Genomic DNA, 11,349 nt, shown 5'->3' with positions numbered 1-11,349 from the left:
AGAGCTATGATCTTGTTAGTATCTCCTAAACCACAGTGCTTATTAAGCTCAGTCAAGTCTTATAATTTCCCTTGACTGTGAGCCATGACTTTACTTTTCCCTAAGCTTATTTTAGTTGGTCAAAACTTTCTGTTGCTCGTGATAGTAAAACGATACAGTGGGTGAATATGTGTTTCTCAGTTAGTAAATACTAGAAAAGCAGGGAAATATCATACTCATGTCTATCTCCCAGTGCTTAACAAAGCCCCTGGTATAAAGTAGAAGTTGTATAAATGTTTTCTTAATTGAACTAAACAATGTAATTTAACTGGAGGGAAAACAAACAAATCCCAAAATCTTGGAGGAACTTGCCTACCACTTTTTTTTTTTTTATGCAGTACATGGGCCTCTCACTGCCGTGGCCTCTCCCGTTGCGGAGCACAGGCTCCGGACGCGCAGGCTCAGCGGCCATGGCTCACGGGCCCAGCCGCTCCGCGGCATGTGGGATCTTACCAGACCGGGGCACGAACCCGTGTCCCCTGCATCGGCAGGCGGACTCTCAACCACTGCGCCACAAGGGAAGCCCTGCCCACCACTTTTGAAGTATAATAATATCCCTTAACAAATAGTCACATTCCAGGAATACGATTTATTGCCTGAACAATTATTTCCAGGCAGATAAAAGGCAAAACAATAACATTCTCTTTAAATGCTTTGGTCATATCTTTTTTTCTTTTAACCAGGCAAGGATAGTGGATATAGATTTTAATCTATACACAGCTGTGCCAGAAATGTATCTGGTTGGCAGGAAATTAAGTCTCAGGCATCATTGGTCTTCCTGGGGTCATCTGAAGGGCCAGTGGGTCTTAAACAGAATATTCAGGAAATATCTCAAATCTCTAGTCCATACCAGTCACCATTTATATATGCCTGTATTATAAGAAAGCATATTTTTTGATGGTGGAGGTTTCTTCAGATTTTGCTAACTTAAATAATAGGAATCATATGAATTCTGTAAGACCAACGACCTAAAATTCAGCCTCTTAAAATGCACCAAAAGCCGTTCCTCTCTAAAATTTTCACTTTCCCAGGGTAATAAGTGGGAGAAGGTCATGAGTCCTCTCATTTTGCTGAACCCCAAATCACTACTCCTATTATTAACAAGGAAAAACTCAAGAGAAGGCAAGAAAGGAAATGAGAATTAACAGACAAAAAGCAATAATAAAGCAGTAAACCTAAATCCAAATACGTTAATAATCAAATGCAAATGGTCTAACAGTTCAATCCAAAGTCAGAGAATCACTGGAGAGATAGAGAGGGACATTACCTAATGGTAAAAGAGACAATTTGCCGAGAAAACAAATACAAATGGATAAAAAATAATTTGAGGGCTTCCCTGGTGGCGCAGTGGTTGAGAGTCCGCCTGCCGATGCAGGGGACGTGGGTTCGTGCCCCGGTCTGGGAAGATCCCACATGCCGCGGAGTGGCTGGGCCCGTGAGCCATGGCCGCTGAGCCTGCGCGTCCGGAGCCTGTGCTCCGCAACGGGAGAGGCCACAACAGTGAGAGGCCCACGTACCGCAAAAAAAAAAAAAAATAATAATAATAATAATTTGAATGGACACCTCAGCAAATAGCACTTACAGATGGCAAATAAGCATATGAAGAGACGTTCAGTATCATTATCCATTAAAGAAATATAAATCAAAAGCATGATTGGCACCACTGCATATCCATTAGAAAGTCTAAAAGTAAACAAGCAAACAAAGAAAAACCTGAAAATACCAAGTCCTAGTGAGAGTGCAGAGCAACTGGAAATCTCATCTGCGGCTGTCAGGAACGCAAAATGGCACTGCCACGCTGGAAAATAGTTAGCAGTTTCTTAGAAAGTTAAATTATATATACACTTATCATACTGCCTAGCCATCTTACTCCGGAGCATTTACCCTAGGGAAATAAAAAACATATTCACACAGAAACTTGTAAACCAAAGCTTATGGCAGCTCTATTCATGACTGTCCCAATCTGGCAACAACTCAAATGTTCTTTGGTGGGAGAATAAACCTGGTACGTCCATACAATGGAATATCATTCAGCAATAAAATGGAACAAATGAAAATGGAACACAAAAACTTATATGAATCTCAAAGGCATTATGATGAGTGAAAGAAGCCAGTCTCAAAAGGTTCCATACTTTATGATTCCATCTATGTGACATTCTTGAAAAGACAAAAACTACAGTGATAAAGAACAAATCAGTGCATGTCAGGGGTTAGGGATGAGGGGAGGGTGTGGCTATAAAAAGAGAGCTTGAAGGGATCCTTTGGGAATTTCTCTTATATCTGGATTTTGATGATGGTTACATGAATCTGTGGCATGTGTTAAAGTTCACAGAGCTACAGGTAATAAAAAGAAAAGGAGTTACTAAAAATTCTAGTATTTTATTAAAAAAAAAAAACAATAATGGGGACTTCCCTGCTGGTCCAGTGGTTAAGACTCTGCACTTCCAAGGCAGGGGGCATGGGTTCGATCCCTGGTCAGAGAACTAAGATCTCACATGCTGCAGGGGGAAAACAAACAAACAAACAAACAAGAAAACCCCATAATGATGTGTCAGTGTAGTGTCACTGATTGTAACAAATGTACCATTATGATGCAAGATGTTGGGGAGGCTATGCCTGTGTGGGGCCAGGGCTATATGGAAACTGTACTCCCAGTCAATTTTGTTGTGGACCTAAAACCACTCTAAAAAAATAAAGCCCATTTATACATGAAGAAGATTAAGAGACACAAACTTACAGTTATAAACTGTAAGTTATAAGTTATATGTAAGTTATATGTACAGTTATAAAGTCAGAGGGATATAATATACAGCATAAGAAATACAGTCAATAATAGTATAATAATTTTGTATGGTGACAGATGGTTACTGGACTTGTCATGGTGATCATTTTGTAATGTATTTGATTTCAGATCACTATGTTGCACACCTGAAACTAACATAGTACGGTATGTCAACTATACTTCTATTAAAAAATAATAAAAATAAAGAATACTCAAAAATTTTTTAATTAAAAAATTAAAAACAAAATGATAATAAAAGGTTACTTCTTTGGGGCTTCCCTGGTGGTGCAGTGGTTGCGAATCTGCCTGCCAGTGCAGGCAACACAGGTTTGAGCTCTGGTCCGGGAAGATGCCACATGCCGCAGAGTAACTAAGCCCAGGCACCACAACTACTGAGCCTGCACTCTAGAGCCCACGAGCCACAACTACCAAGCCCGCGTGCCACAACTACTGAAGCCTGCGTGCCTAGAGTCCATGCTCCATAACAAGAGAAGCGACCTCAATGAGAAGTCTGCGCACCACGACAAAGTGTAGCCCCCACTCACCGTAACTACAGAAAGCCCTCATGCAGCAACAAAGACCCAACGCAGTCAAAAGTAATGAATACATAAATTAATTGATTTTTTAAAAAGTTACTTCTTTTACCTTACTACTTGGGATACACCAGCATAATTTCCTCAAAACAAAAACCATTAGTGAGAAAAAGTCCTGTTTGAAAGCTTCTTTTACTTTAAATCCCGGAACGTAAATACTGCTAGGCAAGAGGACACAAGGACACAGCTGCCTTCGTGTATTGGGAAAGTAAATATAAATACACTTATACTCAAAATGTAATTTGTGGTCTCAGTAAATCATCCTGCCTCTCAAGACCTGGGAAGCTTCCCTAATTAGATGTACTTAGAGTGATATTTTGCAGGAAGCCCTGTCACTCGATTTTTCCTGTACCTTAGTCGTGACAAAACCCTGTGAGGTGGAGTTCTGTCTTTTCTTATTTCTTATCACTACTGCTGTGGAGTCACTGAGCTTCAGAGCCCAGAAGTTTCCTCAACCAGCTTAGTGTCCAAGGTTTCCTTTTGTCTCTCAGATTCATTACTAAAGGTAATCTTGCACTAGCTCAGAACTGTAGAAAAAGAATCAGAATTTGAAAAAACCTGCAGTGTGCCAGGCAACACACAAGGTATTTCAAAGTTACCTCTGTTGATCTTTGAGTCCATCAAGTGAGGTACTTAGGTTTGAAACCATCATGGAAAGCAGGAATTGTGCTGCTAGTGGAATCCTGGTTTGAGTTTGTTTAAGTAAGTTGTACAAAGCTTTACTAGGTGTCCAGGCCAAAATCTTGCAGAATTCCTATTTCTAGTCTCTGCTGAGATTTTAAAGCATAAGATAACAATGTACAAAATGAAGCACACACAAACCAAAATGGTAACCAAAGTTACTTGCCATTTAGAAACATTTCAGTTCAGGTTCATTTCTTTGGTTGATAGTTTTTTTCCATCACCATTATAATACAATTACTTCCCCAGCTGGAGGTTAACATCCCATTCACTAGTTAATTTTTTTAAACCATAATCTGCATTTTGTCTTTCTCTTTGTCCTTGGAATCTTGCCTATAGCTACCCTCTCCTTCATGAATTAATTCTATCCTCTCCAAATGAGTCAGAGAATCTTTGCTAATGTTCTGTTCCACTGCAAGAATTTAATCAATGTTGTTTTCCTTTGCCAAAATACAGATAAATCATCATATTTTCTCCTTTCTACGGTCACTCCTGGTATCACTATCTGTGAAGAGTAGGCCTGGCGAGTCTCAGGTATCTTTGTGAGCAAGGTCTGTTAATGGTTTTAAAACAAAGAATATTTGGGAAATGTCATAGTTAGAATTAGAGATTTGACAACAACCTCAACAGATATAACTAAAAAACTTTTTTAAACATCCATGGTCAAGTCCAGCTCCTTAACTTTAAATTAATTTATCGCATATTTATTTTAAATTTCCATTTTCCTGCCAATAATCCTCAAAACTTTACATTTTTGTTTTTCCCTTACTAACTGGTCTTTCTGTATCTAGCTTTACCCTCCTTCACTCCATCCTTCTTCAAATAAATATCAGTCAAAGATTTTTCTAAAATGCTGTCCTATGCCATAAACTCTCTTTTAAAAACCTTTGCCATGATTCCCTTTCAGAATGAAACCAAATTCCTGAAGACATTCGGAACTGGTTCTCCTTCCCACATTTCTAGTCTGGTTTTTTTCTGGGCTGGATGACACACTTGTTGCCCTCTAATGGTATTGAATATTTTGCCTGTGTGCTTGTGTTTTGTTTTGTTTTTTTAAAGTTGTGTACATTTATACACATGCCACTTACCTCCTCTGCTGTGATCTGTCCGGAGACCTACTTCTTACCCTCCCACCTCAGCTCAGTGGTGACCTATGGCTTTCCTCAGCCTCTCTTGAAAGAGTTTATAACTCTTTCCTCTGCCTTCTCACAAATCAAAAATTCCTGTATGTCATAATTCTGTAACACTCCAACATTTCTCCACTGAATAAAATTCAGGAAAAGGATGAAGGTGTGTCAGTCTTATGATAACCACCTCTGCTATAATTAGGCGTACCGACTCAGTCTACAGAGCTAGCAGCGTGCCATGTGGTAGAGGATGTTAAAAAGCAGTCATGACCCAGCCTCAAGGGTTAGAGCCTGAGTCGAGTATGTTCCAGTTACATTTCTGCTGTGGACAAGCACTGCAGGGTAGAAGTAAAATGTGAGCCTCAGTTTCAGGCAAACTTAGCACCTTCTCACAGACACTTGAGAAGGATGCCTTGGGTTGGGGTAGTGATGGCATACTCAAAAAGACTGACACAATGAGAACAACAGGAAAGGGACCAAAAATACCTATCAAACCCAACAAGCAGTAAACATGCCCACTTTGAGGCATTATTCCAGGTGGTAGAAGCCTGGATGTCCAGAATACTCACAAAACAGTCTTTTACATATTAAAGGATTTGAAATTTTCTTCTTTTGCCCCTTTATCCCTTTTTGGCCGTGATCTGCTTAACTACTGGTGCTGGGATTAAATATATGAAGAAGATAGTTTCTGAAATTTAATAGGCACTAAAAATTTTTATTTTAACAACTAATTAATATTCTGAATGGTACTAACCAATAGCCCTTGATTATAAATATTCTATGATGATATGGATTTAGATCAATGCTACCTTTCTAGCTATTTCTTCATGGACAAGTAGTAGTCGATCAGAAAAATTACCGATGTAAGTGATGGAATTAGTTCAGACAGGTGACCCAAAGAAGTAAGTATTATACTGTTTCACTGCTAGGCTGATAACAGTGCAACAAAGTAAGGTGAAAAGAAGAGATAGGTCAACATACTTTTATTGCAAATGGACCATTATTTAGAAGACTCTTGTACCTCTAGTTCAGCATTGCTCAACCTCAGCAATATTGACATTTTGGCCTGGATAATTCTTTGTCATAGGGGGCTGTCCTATTCATTGTAGGATGTTTAGCAGCATCCCTGGCTTCTACTCACAAGATACTAGTAGTACTCTGCAGTGAGACAGCCAAAAATCTCTCCAGGTATCCCCAGTGAGGCAAACCTTCCCTCACTTGAGAGTCACTATGTCAGTTCAAAGACTTTTGTGAGAAAAGTGAGGGAAGGTATTTGGAAACACTTTGCTCACAAAGTTTTTTCAAACTTTGAGAATTAGCTGTGATTTCAATTTTTATTCAGAAATAAACTATGAATGTCATTTACCAAATAAGAGTTTTCCTTCTATTTGGAGATGTTTTTTGATGCTTTCAAATACTTCAATGGAATAGGCATAGTCTACTCCTATGTCCTGGAAGAAACATCTGGGGCTTTGAGATGTCAAATAACTTGCCCAAAGCCATGGACTTGTAAATGCTGATCTGGAATATTAATCCAGGTTACAGGGACTCTGAAGACCATGTTACATGCAGCTACACTATATTCCTTTGTTTTACACAGTCTACATTTCAGGAATGACTTTTTGCTCTTTTTCTCACCAATTTTCTTAAATCTTATATTTATTTACTTATTTATTTATTATTTTTATTGAATGAAAGATTCTTTCAAGTCTACAGTGCTTTACAATTTTCAAAAGTTCCACACACATGATTTCATGTAATACCATAATAACCATTTTTTCCCCTACCCCTATATTGCCCCTCCCCACTTAAATCTTATATTTAAATAAGTTTCTACTTTTTGTCTTTGTGTGTCTAATAAAGTGCTCAGGCTTTTTGAGTACTAAGGTTTAACTGGTACTGTGAAGTAGGATTTGGGCCTCGTGACTTTGTGTGTGCATTCTACATACCCTTTCCCTCTCCTTTTCAAATATGGGTCAATCATGGGATTAGAGTACCTCCACAACTCTACTTTCTCATCCTCATTCTTTTAAGAAAAAACAGAATTCATTGTTAAAGTTATTCTCATGTTTAAAGTGGCTACAATTTATTGCACACTTTCATGTAAATATTCATTATCATAACTTCCAAACTACCTCATGAGGTCAGCACCCTTAGTATCCCCACTTCATTGCTGTACAATCTGAGATGATGAGAATGGAGTAAAAGTCACACAGCTTGCCTGTAGGAGCCGGATGCAAACCTAGATCTCTTTGATGGCAAAACCTTTATATGGCTATATGTATATGTATAACTGATTGACTTTACTGTATACTTGAAACTAACACAACATTGTAAATCAACTATACTCCAATAAAATTTTTAAAAAATAATAATAAAATAAAATAAACTGACAAAAAAACCCTTATATTCTTAAACACCTGTACTAATTTTTATTCAGTCTACAAAGACGACTGGGGAAAATTCAAATTCATAATAATCATGCAAAACCATACTTCCAGATGTAAATAAGCAAACAAAGGCAATAACTTTACCTTAAAAAGGGGGTTAAACAGATATGACATTGTTATCTATGTCTCTATTTTGCCTTAGCATTTGATAATTCTTATTTACTTGTATCACAGGGTTCTTCCTTGGTCAAAGCCCCAGTAAATATTCCCTAAAGTGAACAAGTCTGATGTACATCCCTGCTGGGTACAAAAAGAAAAGAATAATAAGGAAAAAAAGGGGGGGAGAAGAATAGGCTCAAGAAGATTGCCAATAAATGCAATTACGATTATGACCCAAAAGAGCAGTGGTTCAGAGGAGGGCTCTTAAGGAGAAGCTATATAGGAGAGATTTGAATATTTTCACTTTCCGTTTAGTGAGTATTTAGATAGCATATTGCTAAGAAGTGGTAAAACATTATACACATATATGTTTTAAAGAGAAAAGATCACCTATTAAAAATAGAGTAGTTACAATAAATTCATTTAAAAATATTATTGAGTTACCTTTTACTTTATTCAACCAACTTGGTTAATCACCTCCTAAATGCCAGAATCTGTTCTACAACCCAGGGATTTACAATAAGGCACAAGAGTAAGACATGCAAAGGATTAAACTTTATTCTACTCTTTTATTTGTGTTTTAGATTTCAGTCAGATGTGGATATTACACACCACATAACTTTAGGGTCACTGAGGGGGGTGAATTTGACTGTCAATTTATGAAGTCATTGTCTACGAACAACCTGTTAGTGTATACTTTGGTCATATCAACAAACGCCTTGGGTAATTAGAGCATTTTAGCAAAGTGTTTGAAACAGCAGTTTAGGGAATAGGTGATAGTTGGAAATGGAAAGAATTAAGTCCTTTCACATAAAACTGTAATTACTGAGATATGAAAACAAAATAATTTCTCTCCTTTCCTCTTTAGGGACACAGCATGAGGGAAAAAAACCACCATCATGAACCCTCCCTCATATGGTCAACATTTTATATTATCTTATTTTTATTTTCACTGTGGATGGATTGTATATTTGATGAAGAAATTCAAATAAAGATGAATTTCGACTTCTCTGAAACACGCTTTTTGGATTCAATTCTGCTTCCACAGTTGAAAATATCTGCCAAGTTTGTGTCACAAATTAGACATCTGAGAAGCAGGCAGCATTGTTAATTATTGGGATTAATTTAATGAACTTATTCTCATTAGGCTTTATGAGCCATGCTGCACACAGTATTGTGTGAAAGTCCACAACCACAACACAGTGATGTCAGTAGGTAATTAAGGGCACTGATGAGAATTTTTGCAGAAAAACAAGGTGCGGCAAATGCTTTGAGTATAAGCGCATTATTAAACAGAATTAAGGATTGGTAATTACAGAGACTTAAATAGGGATCATTTCAGTGGCAACAAATTAAGAGAGAAGTCAGTTTGGCTCCAAAAACAAATGTTGAATATACACATAAATCATAACATTTCACAGCCGACACTTCATGCTGGGTGTGATGAGCTATGTAATAGTGTTTTACTGCCACATGATCTGGAAGTAGGCACAGTTTATCATCAGAAGGATTTTTAAAGTGTTGATCTTTTAGAAAAAGTATCTCACTTTAAATGGCCTCATGATGGAAAACACATGAAACAGATGTTCTTTTTTTTAGTCTGTTGGCACTTTGTTGTTATCACTCCTGATAGGAAGAAATCTAAAGATCAACTATAAATAAAATGTAAAAATACATGTGTCAACATATATTCCATCTCACCTGCAAAAAGAGAAAGCTGTGGAGGGTCATAATGGGTCAGAGTTTGGCAAGAAATCAAAAACAGAAACTGTTTTAAAAGTCAAACATGAGTTGATGATGACCTAGAAAAAATAACGGTCTACTGTAACATCAGACCTATACCCATCTCATTTCTAGCCTATTAAAGCTATCTAAGTAAAACTTAGCATATTTCCAGTGTGGCATAATGAAACTGAATAAGAGACTAGAAAACAGGAGTTAAAGACAACTTTAAAAAGTCTGAAGTGTTCTTAACATTATCCTGTGTATTAAATGTAGCTTATCAATTCAAACAATGCACATGTAATTTTCCTGTATCTCAACTTAAAAAATACATTTACAGTATATAAACCTAATATTATTGCCAAGTGAGATCATAAATATTTAAGTTCTTTTAAACAATAATATGTGATATAAATCAATGAAGTCGATGACGATAATGGTGATGATGATGGTGGTGATGATGCTGATGATAATGTGGTTATTATTATTTATAATGAAACTCTGAACTGGATATGCATTAAGAAATGGGCCTTGCTTTGCCACCATCCATGACCTTGACAATGACTACTTAGTACAGCTGACCCTTGAACAATGTCAGGGTTAGGGGCGCCGACCCTCCCTGTAGTCAAAAATCTGTATAACTTATAGTTCATCCTCCATATACCAGGTTGCTCCATATCCATGGTTCCTCTGTATCCGTGGTTCCTCATCTGAGGATTCAACCAACGTAGATTGGTTGTATTTACTACTAAAAAAATTGTGCATTAGGGAAAAGAGCCCAGTTCAAATGTGTGTTGTTTAAGGGTCAACTCTCTTATTCATTTAATTTTGTTTCAGCATACTTGTAAGAAAAGTAATCTGTTCTGCTCAAGTTTAGGATTACTTTTCCCCTTCCAATGCTTGGACAAGAGGATTTGGCTTGATGCCAGAGCTGATTCCTACATAAGGAAATATCTCGCAGGGTATATGAGAAGGGGAGGTAAGTTTTTGTTGCTGTGGGGATTCCAATATGGCCTGCAGAAGAATCTGTATGCGTATGCATAAATCTAGTTATACAGTGGAGTGCATCTTCCATGTGATTCTACTTTACGATTTAAAATAAATTTAAATATTAAAAGCTTGAGTCCCTAATTAGATGTCTCCCGTCATGTGTCTTTTTCCCAGTTCCTATGAGTTTGCTAACTTGCAGATGGGTTAGATCTATTATCTCTTAAGGGTGCACATCTTTGTATATGTGTATATTTTCTGCGTTTATGTTTTTGTCTACCATGTTTGGGAATGATAATACTCAGAATGGGTTTCTTAATTAAACTTATAGATACTTATACCCCAAGGCTACAGAGATGCATTCAGCTAATAAATTAGGTATAAATAAATAATAATAAAGAAGCATGACATTTAAATAGCAGGCTTATAGATTCCATCTGAAATAGCTGCAGTACACAGCTGAAAGCTTCAGTAGGATTAAGGAAATTTAATTAATGTTATTTTGAAATGGAATTTCTAGACCCATGTGACTTCTGTTAATGAAATCTTCTCAAAAATCTAGTTTATTCACAGGTGGAAGGATGAGAAGACGAGAGAGTTCTTCAAGATAATCTTAAAAATTGTAAATCTCTGGAAATTGATTCTAATCAACACAACTTTACTGCAAAGTGGTTCTGAATATTGAATGAGTAATAGAACATCTTTGACCTTACAAGTATTGAGTTATAATGGTGGGTAAAAGATTAGGAAAGTGTGTACTAGGCTATTAGTTCATTATAAATGGTTACCCTAAATGCTCATGGTCATGATCTATGTAGTGGAAAGTGCATTCCTTATTAGGCATTCATTCAAGTAAACCTTTTATTACA

The 11,349-nt window shown here is 37.0% G+C and overlaps 1 long non-coding RNA gene across 1 annotated transcript; it reads left to right on the top strand.

The window, feature by feature from the left end:
- Positions 1 to 2,751: 2,751 nt before the first annotated feature.
- Positions 2,752 to 8,666, top strand: LOC141277243 (uncharacterized). Its single transcript, XR_012328292.1, has 3 exons — positions 2,752 to 2,787; positions 4,552 to 4,646; positions 8,640 to 8,666. It is a non-coding gene; the product is annotated as an uncharacterized lncRNA (long non-coding RNA).
- The last annotated feature ends 2,683 nt before the right edge of the window (positions 8,667 to 11,349 follow it).

Source organism: Tursiops truncatus, chromosome 19 (assembly GCF_011762595.2).
Source record: "Tursiops truncatus isolate mTurTru1 chromosome 19, mTurTru1.mat.Y, whole genome shotgun sequence".
Lineage (NCBI taxonomy): Eukaryota > Metazoa > Chordata > Mammalia > Artiodactyla > Delphinidae > Tursiops > Tursiops truncatus.
This window is presented reverse-complemented; position numbering and strand designations above follow the sequence as displayed.